The sequence below is a fragment of the Cyanistes caeruleus genome, chromosome 2 (assembly GCF_971803275.1).
Source record: "Cyanistes caeruleus chromosome 2, bCyaCae1.hap1.1, whole genome shotgun sequence".
NCBI classification, from domain to species: domain Eukaryota; kingdom Metazoa; phylum Chordata; class Aves; order Passeriformes; family Paridae; genus Cyanistes; species Cyanistes caeruleus.
The window spans coordinates 111,867,685-111,881,226 of NC_141702.1; the positions used below are offsets into that span (position 1 = coordinate 111,867,685).

At 46.4% G+C, this 13,542-nt stretch overlaps 1 protein-coding gene across 4 annotated transcripts in view; it reads right to left on the reverse strand.

Annotated features, from left to right (window-relative positions):
- SERTAD2 (SERTA domain containing 2) overlaps window positions 1-4,299 on the reverse strand; it is a 75,524-nt gene extending 71,225 nt beyond the window's left edge. Inside the window, exon 1 of one of the 4 annotated variants that reach the window (XR_015283833.1) lies at window positions 2,190-2,250. The gene's annotated coding sequence lies outside the window, so the exon portion shown is untranslated. Of the gene's footprint in view, window positions 1-2,189; window positions 2,251-3,885 lie in introns of those variants that run through there. The other 3 variants (XM_086879231.1, XM_086879232.1, XM_086879230.1) reach the window with 3 other exon arrangements.
- Window positions 4,300-13,542: the final 9,243 nt, after the last annotated feature.

The following is a 13,542-nucleotide window of genomic DNA, read 5'->3' on the forward strand; positions in this document are numbered from 1 at the left end:
GCTTAATATCATTCTTCCTGAGTCACACCTCTGAAAACAGTTAAGGTCACTATTTCTCGTTTATTTTGAATGTGGATTTCAGCATCAGTATCCTCCAAATCCTTGGGAGAATTTAATTTAAAACAGAAACAGGAACATCAGGAACACAGAGCATTTGGGCTACAACAAACAATGCCACACCAGCATGTCATAAGAAAAATAAGTGACCTTCGCTTTTGCCTCTGCTGACAAACAGACACACGTGAAGCCGCTTGCAGGCCAGGATGTTAGTGTGATTTCTGGAAGACAATCTAATAAATAAAGATTTAAGAGTTTAAAAAAAGCAAAAGAAAACAAACCTGACTACTGATTGCCAGAACTGAAAAACCTGCCTTTCCAAATCAACTAATGGTTTGGCAAGCCCATGTGAAAGGCAGACAAACAAATAGCATCTTTTCCTTTTAACATGGAATCTGCAATAAGAGAAAGAAATCAGCATTTTATTGATTTCCATAATGCCATCTCTACAGCTTAACAAACTCACTCAGCTGCTAATGCTAATTCACTGATGCTATGGAACCTTCCCATATAATTATACACCCTCCACTTCGCTGAGCCCCAGGGCGCTGTTTCTAACTTTCCAGAGGACCACTGCACCAAAAGTAGAAACAAAAAAAATATCTCTTTCATTACCCAAAGCAAACTGCAAACCAAATTTTGCTTATTTAAATGGGAAGTTAGAGAGACTTGATTTTTAAGACAGGGAATAATCTGCCAGTCTGCCTATATTTTCAGATGTGATTTCATGACAACCAATTCCCATTTAAGCTCTCCCCACCTCTATTCTTTTTCTTCCTCAGAGCATACAAGAATAAAATATATAAATATTGAAACAATTTTGACTTCTAGGGAGAAATTCTAAAGTCCTTCTCAGCTCAGAAGGGTTTCAAGAGGGTGATTCGGAATCAGACATGGAGACTTTTGTGAATGTCACTACACTTAAAATTGTAAAAAAATTATAAAATGTTACCATTGCTACAGGGATGTATATTTCAAAGGTATTTTTATTAAGCTTTTCTTTTAAAAAGACAACCCTGGAATGGAACAGCTTCTAAACGAAATTTAAGGAAGATATCTTCTCCAAGTCTAAAATCAAAAATGTCCTAAATAATTAATGAAGTATATTCTGCTATTTTTCTCCATTTCCCAAACAAATTCAATCAGGCAGCTCCAGTATATTTTAGTGAGGGTTTTGTTCAGTTAGGGACAGCAGAATTTGGCCTGATTGATCTAGTAATGTCTATCTGGAAAAAATGTAATGGAACTCTGCAGTGTAAACACCCTCCCCGAATGACTGTACCTAGAGTCCCCTTTCCTGCTTCCCCTGTTTGCCCAGCCTTGATATTTCAAATCCAACCATACTCGGTTCACCACATCCATCAAGATTCAACGTGCCATTCGAGCTAATATAACTTGATTTTGCTACGGTTTCCCATGCATATATTAACTTGGAATCGGCAAATCTATTTCCTCTGAGAATGGTGAAATGTGTGGATTTTTGTTCAACAAACAAACAAGTTGACAATATCAATATAGAGTTGGAGAGCCTCTAAAAACAATCTAGTTTGCATAATTAATGTTAATTACAATAACATCTCAATCAGTGACACAAAGGCTTAGCAATGAACACAGTCATATGAGGAAGTGAAAACATGAAACAAACATGAAGGGATCTTGTCTTGTTCTGAAAGAGTATCAAACAAACTTTCAAGAGATTTATAAATAAGTACAGAAAGGCAGAAGACAATTCTGCTTTGTTGAGATGTAGTTTCTTCACAGGCTGAGAAGCACAGAGCTTTTTTTCTGAGATTGTAGTAAGACAGTAGATCTGAGCCATGGACCCACCAGATAATATTATCTTTCTACAGCATCACATCCAAGTCATTATCAACTGCTTTAAAGAAAACCAGCCGAGGGGTCCGATCCTTCTGCCAGTGATTTCAATAGCAAACACTTTAACAATGCAACGTGAATGTCTGGGGAGTGGGGGCGGCTCTAGAGACAGAGGGGAATTAAGAAAACAACTCAAACTTGAGCACCGCATATAGGTATGGAGTCCCACAGGCGCAGAGGAATTTCAGGACAAGATAATCAATTTTTCAGCAATCTTTTTCCTACTTTATGTAGCAAAAAACACACGGAAAACTTACCTGCCCGTTTCACTTGGCAGCACAGAAGTCTTAAACAGGATGGGGTTTTTGGTACGGTCACTTAACAAAGCAGATTTACATTTAATCCTCAGAAGTTTTCTTCGTGGCCCAAGGAAAAATAGTTATCCAACACGTTGTCATTTCAAGGAAAGGGAATAAAATAGTTATGAAAAAAAAAAGAAGCGCCACTCTACCTCACCCAGATTGGCACTGTAGTACACAAAGTCACACAAGCATCGCAGGGAGCACTTGCGCAGTAAAGTGCCACTCAGAGTGAGTAAGGGTGGTGTAATTGGGTCTGATGAGGGGAGGAATCACGACTTGTCACGTCATTACTACGGGGGCCTTTCTCAAAACGTGAGCTGCTTGATTACTCCTCGCATTAATGCAAATCTGCTCTGTTAAAGAAGTTACACTGGTGCTAAACCAGTTCCAGAGGAGAAACAGGCCCACTTCACACTGATTCAACAGACCACGGTTGAAGTACCCCTCCCCATAAAGTCAAAAATTAGGAAGTCTTCAGGTTATGTTGGGCAAGTTACCCCTTGGAAAAGGGCTGATTTTCTATTTGATGTCAATATCACAGCTAATTTATTTTTGTTTCCCTCCCTCTATTTATAGATAAAAGCAAGACAAGATTTAGTAAAAAATTAGGTTTCTCTAGAAATTCACTGACCTTCTGCATACACTTGAGTACTCACTGAGTAAAGGACTTATTTACAAGAGTCTTTGTCTTTAGAAAGAGAAACTTTATGTGGAGGATTCCCAGAATGATGCTGGCCTTTCCTCTTAACAAAAGTTATTTTTCAGATGCCTGAGATGGATGATTTTGGAGCCCTGTGAGGTTTGGTAAACCTTCAATTCAGCAATTAGTTTCCATGTGATATAAATTACAAAGATCGAGCAATTAATATTAATAAATAAACCCAGCAGAGTACTGAGGCTTTGGATGCCCTGCGCAAGGAAGCACTGCTGTATTTGCTGGGGTTTTCCATGCCTCTGTTTTATTTTAGCTGTTCTGTACGTACAGAACCACATTCACGTTCTAAAAATACATTGAGAGGGGGAAAAAAAAAAAAAAAAAGAAAAAAGAAAAATCAATAGCAGTGAAACAGAGACATAACCATTTCACATCAAGCGCTCCCAATGCCATGCCAAGACACCAAAACTCCCCGCTGCGGCTTCCCCCTTCCAAACACGCATGTTCTTGCCACGGCAAGTGAAGCCCAGGTAACAGCGAAATATCCAGGAATGACAGGGTGGGGAGGAGGATGGAGCACCTGGAAATACAAAAGGTGGGTTTCCCCGCTTTTCCAGGACGGACAGTGACCAGCGCCTGCCATGGAGGGGTTGTTCAACCCTGGCGGCTTTCGGGATACCCTCACCTCAACCATCACCACAGCCTCAACCAGGGCGGGGAAGAAACCAAAATAAAATCAAAATTACAATCGCCGGCAGCACGACACGCATTAGAAGTTGGCAACGACGCCGGGAGGTTATACCTATTTTTTTTTTTTTTTTTTTCTCCCTTCTTTTGCAGTCCGAGCGGGCAGTGCCAGGCTGCGCCGGGAGGGGAATGCCCCAACTTTGGAACAGTTGTCGGTGGCCGCCCCGCACAGCCCGGGGCTGCCCCGGCCCGCGCCCCCGCACCCCCAGCCCCCTCAGCGAGCCCGGGAGGGCCGTGCCCGGCACTCACCCGCTCCGGGGGCTCCGCGGCGAGGACCGGCGAGGGAGGCGCCCGGGGAGCGGGGGCTCGGCGGAGAGAGGGGGGGCGGGAGAGGCGAGGAGGCTGCGGGGGAGACACGCTGGGGAGGGATTTAAACTGCGGGGAGGTCAATGTAAAACGAGCGGCGGGGGCGGCTGTGCCCGGCTCTATCCCATGCCGCCGCGGCGGCCCCGGGCGGCGGCCGAGCTAGGGAGGGTGAGCCGGGTCGGCAGGCGGCGGGGAGGATGTGACACGGTGACAAGTGCGGCCCGCCAGCCCTGTGCCGGGGGAGGGGGGCCGGGGCAGCCCAGGCAGCGCCGCCCGCCCGCACACGGCATTGACGGCGCTGCCGTGACTCACACACGGGAGTTGGTCACAGGGCGGCACCGCGCGGGCGGGGGCGGGGGGAGCGCCCCGCCCCCCGCCCGCCCGCCAGCCAACGGCGCGCCGCGGCCCGGCGGATTGGCAGGGCGGGCGGCCAATGGGAGCGCGGGCCGGCCGGCGGCGGCGGAGCGGCCCCTCCGGCCCAGCGAGTCTTCTGAGGACACTCCGCCGCCAAGTGCCGGGGAGGGCCGGGGGGAGCCCCGAGGGGCGGGACCCGCGCGCCGGCCCGGCCGCCGACCAATCAGCAACGAGAGCCGGGTTGATGGGCGGCGCCGGCGGCCAATGGGGAGCGCGCGGGGGCGCGGCGGGGAGATGGTCACGCAGGGAGCGGGGGCGGCGGCGGCGGCCGCGGGCGGCGGAACCTCGGCGGGAGAGGCGGGGCCGGCGCCTCCGAGACCCCGGGGAGGGGAAGGGCTCGCCCCGCAGCCGGCTGCCGAGCGGGAGGTGGCCGGGGCAGACCGGGGCTGGCCCCGGCGCCGCCAAGGTCGTTTCCCTCGGGAGGAAGGAGAGCGGAGCCGGGGCCTGGTCCGGGGGAAGCCGGGGAGGCCCCGCTGGCGGCGGTGAAAAGCCTGGGGAGGGGGCTGGGAGAGCCTCGGCTTCCCTCGGGACACCGGGGGCTGGAAGTGGGAAGGAGGGGGTTGCCCGTGTTTGACAGGTGTCACGGCTCAAGGTCTTGGTTGTTTTTTAGTTCTGACATTTTTGGAGAACAAAGCACATGCCAGGATCCGGCATGGTGTCAGAATCTGCCCAGGTGAATGAGAAAAATGAGAGCAATAGCACCGGCAGCGCAGTTCCTGTCTCCTGCTGCTGAGGGGGAATTGACAGGTAGGAGCGGCGTCAGTGGTGTAAAAAAACAACACTCTTACCGCAAATGATTAATACCGGAGGAATTTATTTTGGGCACGAGGAGGAAGTAATGCCCAGTAGGAGTTTCCAACAAACACTGGAACCTTACCAATATTTTAATCCCCGTGAAGGAAATGAGATACTCAAATTGTGTTTCACCTCTTCATCTCTACGTACAAACTCTTACACTAAGATCTGCTTTTGGCAGTAAAGGCATAAAACAGCTGATGGACTTCTGTACGATGATGAGATGACAGAATAAGGGACTACATTGGTGTTTTAACAGGCTGAAAAAATACAATTCTGTTTGCTTTAAAAACTTGTTCCATCAATAGACTGCTATAAATACAGATTATTTTTTTTCTTATTTTCACATACACAGTAATTGAAGAGGTGAAAAATGGTAACCTGCAATAATTTGTTCATGTTTTTCACTTCAGAAATGGTGGGACTAATTACAGTTCCTTTCCTGCTTGCTTTTATTGAGATTCAAGAGAGTTGGAAGGCAGATTTCAGAGTTCCTCATTTGAAGCAGGAATTGTTAAATCATACACTAAAAAAACCCCAAAAAACGAACAAACAACAAAAAAAACCCACCCTCTCAGATTTGTGTCTTAGCACCTAAGGCTCCATTCTGCCAGCCTTGCCATAGTAAGTGTTGTAAGAAATCCAGGATGGACGGTATACAAATTGCTCTAATGTGGAAGGGGAAGAAAATAAGACCATTAAAGCCATCCTGTGAGAAGGAAAAAAAAAAACAGTGGTGGTAAGGTTTTGTTTTCAGCTAATCATTGGGAATAATGAAGGATGTTTACAAGTGACTCCCATCTTTGAACTGATAACAAAAGCAGAGAATTTAGGATTTTTCATCTTTTTTTCTCCCCTTGCCATTAGCAAGAGGTTAAAATACTTGCAGGGTTCTGCAGCCTTCAGCAGTGCTCACACTGACTCATGCTCTCAGGCTTCTGAACACTGCACTAAAGGGAGCTTTGCATCAGGTCCTGTGCAATTTGGCAAATAGAATGAACAGAGCATTCACCATTCAATGATAGATGAAAATATATATATATATACACACATCTCTTCAGAGAGCTGAAAAGGGTGGGAATCTCAGGGCAGACAGTTGTCTTTTTGTAGCTGTACCTTCTTTGACAGCAATAATCAGACAGAACTGAGACAGAAATTAAGCTCGTGAGTTTGGGCACGATTGTTTCTGGCTGGTGAAAGTCTGCAAGCAATCATCCCGTGCCGCTGTACAGCTTTCCACAGGGGCTTTGCACACACTTCCAGAGACAGCAGCTGAGGAAATATGTCATAGCATCACGGCACTGCAGCTTTCCAAATGTGCAGCAGGGTTTTTTCAGGGAAGCAGTTGTATGAAGGCTTTTACTTTTAAAGTCTCCATTTCACAGCTCCAGAGAAAAGTTTGAAAAGGCGGCCTGCCTGCCAAACGTGGTTTCTCTCAGGTGGTTTGGTTTGGGTTTTGCACGTTTGGTTGTTCAGGATTGTGCTTGCTTCAGCTGAATGCAGCTAAGCTACTCCTCAGACTGGGCTTAGAAGTTACAGTGCTTCTACCAAACTGTTTCAGGCATGCTCACAGGTAAACCAGGGCCTCTTAGACGAGGATCAGCTCTGCAGGGATAGCTGGTGTCCCAACTCAGAGATCCAGGGCAGCTCTCCCCCTGTAATTTGTGTGTGGGGTAAAACTGCAGGAAGTGTGTCATGGGTTTGGCTTCACCTGAGAGAACCAAACCACAAAATTCAGAGTAAAAGGAGCTTGGGCAAGCAGGTCTGCTGGAGGTGTGCAGTGTGCCTGTAGCTGGGGTAGGGAGCTTGATGCAGCCCTTCCACCCTTGTGAGCAGGAAGTAATTCCCCCAAAGCTCACAGGTTTGAAGTTTCAAAGCCTGAATTAATTCAGGGTCTGACAAGAGGGCCTGATCGCTCCTTGCTCATCACACCCATGCACATCCCAAGCAGTCAGAAATCTTTGATCCCATGTAGGTGTCCTGCTGACATAACCTTCACTTTCAGCTACATCTTCTAGGGAGCATCAGAAAGCGTGTATCCTGTTGAGGGGAACAGTTGCTAAAAATATTTGTTCTTCTGAGCATAATTGAGATTATTTTGTTGATAGTTTCATACTAAGACCTTGGAGCCTAGCTTTTTTACCGCACCACAGCTGTTTACAAAATAAGATTGTTTAGTTAGTTATTGACCTGAGGGAATACCTTTAAAAACCTGCAAATACTCACTTTTAAGTGAATAAAAGCAGTGAATTTCCTTCATCTATGTTTACTTTTTGAAAACATTCCCATCAATTAGATTAGTGGCTAGAAATGTTTATGGAAAGATTTTTAAGCCTATTTTAGAGTGTATTCATGGAAAGCAAAATTTTATCTCAAAAACACAGTCATCTTCGCAGGTGTTAATTTATGTTCTGGGAATGCAAACCAGTATTACGTGTCTGATTTGTTCAGGATTTGTAGCTCTGCTGTTTATCCAGTCTTGTCTCTTTTTCTGCCACACTGATTCCTAGTCCTCTGCTGTTCTAGGAATGGAGAATTGAACATTTTATATGTTCACTTCACACCTTCTGCATTTCCTTCTTGAACAGAGGGCTCCTTTCTTGAGCAACAATGAAACTAAACCATTATCACAAAGCAAACTTTGGGCCCTGGAATATAAAACCCCTCCCTTCAATATTTAAATTCCTTTGAAAACCATCCTCTGCTGTAGGCCTATAAACATTGTCCAGCTGCAATGAGTTTATCAATTCTTGGAAACCATCTGTATTTAGCAAAGAAATAGCAATACTGTGTGCTGAAACAGAGATAATTCCCATTTTATACATTTAATTTAGATATGGGGTACTTCCGATCCTTTTTCTGTGAAGTAGAGCTGGGAACAAAGGTATATATACCAGTATACCAGTGTAATATGCTTACTTTTTTTAAATGACATTCATCTTTCTAAATAGTTATATGAAAAGTACTGGGTTTATTACAGGACAAAGAATTTAATTGTGTAGTTTGACAGATTGAGATTAATGTCATTGCTACCGTCACATAATCATGCTCATGTGCATTCTCCAGAAGTTTAGCATCACATTCCCAATCCCTTTGCTTTGCAAATGACCAGGAGAGAGGATCCAGAGCTCTTGTTGCAAGAAAACAGACCCTTGTTTACCTGAAGGCAAAAAAATCTGTGATGTTTTATCCCTAAATCGTGCCATTTATACACATTTGTAAGCTGCTCTTCACCTTGGACTGTGTTGGTTCTATTGGTTGGAACGTTTTCAGCTGTCCAGTGTCTGTCTCCCCACACAGCACTGCCAAACACCAACTTCTCCCATAACTTAAAAACTCAAATTACTTCACTGATATCTTGTAAATGCTTCTGCTCATGCAGCTTTATTGCCTGGTTTACAAACATTCCCAGCCTAATCCATGAATGCGTAACACACAGAGTTGCTCGTATTATTCCACTACCAGAAACCACATGACATTTGCTGTATTAAAATATAGTAGTGAACACTTCACTCCTAAGTCCAAGGTCTGAAATGCAGTTTAAATATGGGTTTCTTTCCCCCAACGTGTATTGTAGAAATTAGCAGAACTTTAATGTAGAGCTCTGAAATGCCTAAGGGGTGCTTGTGTGCAAGCTTCCACAGCCATGTGTGGCACCTGCAGCACCTCAGCAATTATCAGTTGTCATCTGACTGCAGCCCATCCAAGGCAGAGCCTGTGTGGCTTTTCCTGCTTAGGAATGGAGTGGCAGAACTGCAGCACTGGCAAAAATACCATAAATGATAGCAATGAACCAAGCACATTCCTCTGTCAAATGGCAAGGGTCAGGTACTTGTAGCAGGGATGCTTTTATGTGGTCCACGAGAACAAGAATCACTTCTAGGAAACCCCCAGTGAGAAAATTTCACACACAAAAATCTGAGGAAACAAAGCTGTGTGTGGGCAAGGATGCTGAATTCAAGACTAAGTTATATCTTATGAGGTTTTTGTCCAGCTCAAGCTGCAAGTCCCTCAAAATCAGGATTTTATTGTAGGAGAACTACCAGATATTTTTTGTGGGTCATGACCACCTTACACATTGGTGCTGGCAGAAAATGGGGTGTAAATGAAAGGAACAATTTTAGTCATATGGCAAAAGTGCTTTTACATTTTAATTGTGCTGCAGAAAGGTCAAGGTTGGATCTTTGTCAGTGGAGGCATAATTTGCTTTTATGGTTTTATGAATGTTTCAGTTTCTCCAAAACTGGAGAAGTAGGAACTGAGGAATATATCAAAATTTTTCTGTGCAGGCTGTTGCTTCTGATCTGATTTTAAAACAGTCTTCCAGAAGCATCCTGAAATTTTACTGGCTTATCCCACATTTCCAGAGTGATCATACAGTTCTCAAGGCAGGGCTAGAGCATCTCCAAGTTGAGAAGGACGCACCGATGAAGTGTCCCAGCTGTGGTTTGTGGCAAGGGGAATCCGTATGTAATTATTTGCCTCTGAAAAAGGTTCTGTAGGCTTTCAGCTGTGTGAGGAGAGGGGTCAAGGGGGTACATGGCTCTTCAGTACCACACCATGCAGCTTCCAGCATACTCAGATGAGAAGGGGTGCTTTCCCTTTGCCAGGACACTTCCCATCCCCTTCCCATCAGCTTGTTTTGACCACTGGCAGCCCACTCACCTTGGCAGACACAGCAAACTCAGTTCTGTGAAGCCTCTAAAGGAGCTGCATAGAAGGAATAAGAATTTCCTTTCCCTTACCCAGTTTTCAGTCCCACACATCCCACATGACCTGGTCATGACACAGCTGCAAGTGAGACACCTTTAGCAAGAGCCTCATTCACACTGAGTTTTAGAAATAGGATCAGAAAGTTACGAAGAGAGAAGCTTGTCAAGAAAAAGCAGAATACTCTTGGTTCTGTGGCCAAATGTTAAGCACCATCCCCAGGTTCAAATGAATTTCCTGTATTTTCATTTCAATGAGCTACAGAATCACAGAATGGGTCAGATTTGAGAGGACCGCAGTGATCACATCCAAACTCCCGAAGGGTTGTCCTAGAGCACACAGCACAGCAGTGTGTCCAGATGCTTCTGGAATATCTCCAGTGAGGGAGACTCCACAACCTTTCTGGGCAATCTTTCCCAGTGCTTGGGCACTGCAGAGGGAAGTTCTTTTTTCATGTTCAGGTGGGATTTCCTGAGCCTCAGTTCCTGCCCGTTGCCTCTTGTCCCTCTGCCTGGCACCGCCGAGCAGAGCCTGGTCCATCCTGGGGCCCCTCCCTGCAGACACTGACAGACATTGATGAGGTTCCCTCTCAGTGTCTCTTCTCCAGGCTGAACAGGCCCAGCTCCCTCAGCCTCTCCTCAGAACTGAGGTGCTCCAATCCCTTGATCAATTGATTTCTGCTGGATCAGGAGCTCAATGTCTCTTATACTGAGAAGCCCAGAGCTGGACATGGTAAATACTACAAATAATAATAAATTTGAGAAGCATAATGCATTAACTTTGGGACCAGCGGTTTGCACCTGGGTGTAAACATTAAATAAACATAAACATAAACAAATGGGTGGCCATTCCTCTCCAAAGAGAAAGACCCTGGCCCTGTTATTTGCTGCAAGCAATCTGGGGATATGCCTGGAGTTGGTCCTGGACATTCTGCCCTGCAGTGGGAGAGAGCCCTGGTGCCTGCAAGTCCGCAGAGATAAGCATGGAACAGGGTGCCATACAAAAACTGAGGTAAAGTGATTTACTTAAGGATAAGACTGAGAAGACACTCCCACCCCTTGATTGCTTTTGCCCTGAAGTGCTGATGGAGCTGCAGGGAACCGAGTCTCTCAGGCGGGGCAATGGTTAATTCAGTGAGAAAACAGAAGAAGAATAGCTTGCTCCAGATTTAATTCCCACAGTCGTACCCTCTTACCTCTGTTGTAAACCTGAGGGCCTGAATGCAGACGGGAGTGTTTCTGTATAGAAATGCTTCTGACAATAAATATTGTGAAAATCAGCATTGTTTTGTTAAAAAAAAGAATGGATGTGCACCTCCAGTGACCTCTATTTTTCACTTCACTGAAGTGGTTATAACTGGCTTTACTTCTCCATCAGTGCCTTTGCTGTGGACACAAGGCATTGTTTTTACCTCATTGCCCGGATCCAGGTGTACTGAACTTTTTACTCACATTTCCAAATGCTGCCTCTGCCCCAAACTGGAGCAGACTGTGCTTTTGCAACAACAGCACTTTTAAAAGTTATTCCTGTGGTTATTCATGCTGAAGGAGCACCGAGGGTCGATGTGTAGGAGCAATTTCCGTCCACAGCTCTGCTTAGTCTTCACTGACTCACCCACCAGCACGGGAACAGGGCAGGGGCTGGAGGGACGTGGGTGACAAGGGTGGGGACCGTGGATCTGTCCTTCAGAGGGTGATCGTGGGGGCTGAAGGCTGGCCCTGCGGTCAGGAGAGCATCAGATGTCGTGGGCCAAAATAAGGGTCAGGGCTCAGCCTGAGTATTGGAGAGAGACACACAGGGAAGCTCCTGGCAGGAGCTGGGGAAATCTGCCAAGCTCAGCAGAGAGGTCTCCCCCTCTCTGGTCTGTATCCAGCCCTGCTGAGGAACGGCCAAGCCAATGCCAGGAACTGGAAAGTAAAACTGCTCAGAGAGAGAAGGAAAAGAAAGAAAAAGAAACAAAAAGCAAAACGGGAAAGAAATCCAGGCTGAAAAGGAGGAAAGAACACCAGAGTGAAAGACCGGCATGCTGGAAATAATTTGTTCAGACTGAATCCGCTAGCGGAGGGGCAAAAATTTTGCTGTGCTTTGGAATGTCGCACTTGGACTCGCTGGTTTACTGACAGCATTTCTTCTGCTCCCCCTCCTGTGCTGAGCTAAAGCCAGTGAGCGAGATGGAGGGAGGGAGGGAGGGAGAAAAAGCGAGGCCAAGAGCTTTCTGCGGTCGGTGGGGGCCTATAAATAGCCGGTGAAGTCTTCTAATACCAATCGGGTGCGTCAGCAGGGCCCTCCCCGGCCCCGCTCCGCAGCAGCCGTGCCAGCGGGAGCGGGAGCTGCGGCGGCACCCGAGCCGAGCAGCTGGGCTCGGCAGGGATGGAGCCGGGAGAGGGAGGCCGGGAGGTGCAGAGGGGGTTGAAAGCTGTCTGCCGCAGCCAGGCTCGGGGAGAAAAGGGGGGAAATGATCCACGCGTCCCTAAGAGCCGTCTTGCCTCGCCCGAGTGTTGCAAAGTGTGTTCTGGTTTCCGCTCTTGCGGATGCCCGGTTGGCACTGATAAATGCTCCTCACTGGAATAAATGGGTGTTCGGGGTCTGTGCCTCCTCCTGATTTGGACGTTGGGAGGGTTTCTGAAGTCCTGCTGTGCTGTTTGCTCCCCCAGCCCACTCCTCCTCTCCCCGTAGTAAAAGGTCAGAGGAAGACGAGGAGCTGAAGTTGGGCAGATGCACAGGCTGGTTCAGTGCCACCACTTAGCGATCCCTCCTCTGCAGGTTTAAATGCTGCTCTCAAAGCTGACTAAAGGCAAAACTCTGAGAGATGCTAGTGAGCATTTCTTGCCCAAATTTCCCATCGCTGCCACCATCACACCACTGGAGAATGTCCTCCCATAAAATAAAACTGCTACTCCTGCCTGGTCCTTTTTAACCATTGCTGCTTTATTCAGATTTCAGAACTGGAGTGATAGAGGACCTGGCCCTTGCTTTCCTGAGCTCCTGCTCTCATCCCTGTAGCAGCAAGATATGATAAAGCACTTCTTCCACAGAACTTGTATCCAAGCTTAAAATGCTTGCATAATCACGGGGATGAATTTTTATACTGATTAAAATGAGACTCCAGTTATTCCCCCCCCCCCCCTTTTTCTTTCAAAAATGCTATATTTTCTGAGCATCTGACCTGCTTCATATCAGTCATTTCTCCATCTCTTTTGTATTGCTTAATTCCTCTTTGGAAGGTTTGGCAAACTTGGATGCAATTTGGTGTATATGTGGAAGAGCCCAGTTAATAGACTTCTCCTTATCTTTTCCTAACTTCCTAAATTTCAGTGAGTCATAATGTCACTGATAAAAGAATAAGGATGGACTAGCCAAATCTCACTGGTTTCCATCCTCTTCCAAAATAAATTTTAAATCATGTGACATTGTTGAAGTTGCTCATGTCAATCCCATGGAAAGAAGCACAGTAACCTGCTGATAAATTCTTCTGATATGGGTCTATTGGCTAAAAATCAACCTGTTAAGCAGAAGATTCCAGGTCACAGGCAGGCAAAGATCTTTCTGATCAGCTAATGTCTTGAGGTGTGTTCCTTTCCAAGGACGGTGGTAATTTCTCCCAGATTTGGGGCTCTCCGTGGGGCCCACATCAATGTCCAGTGGAGGAACCATCTCTCCATGGCATCACACTACACCCAG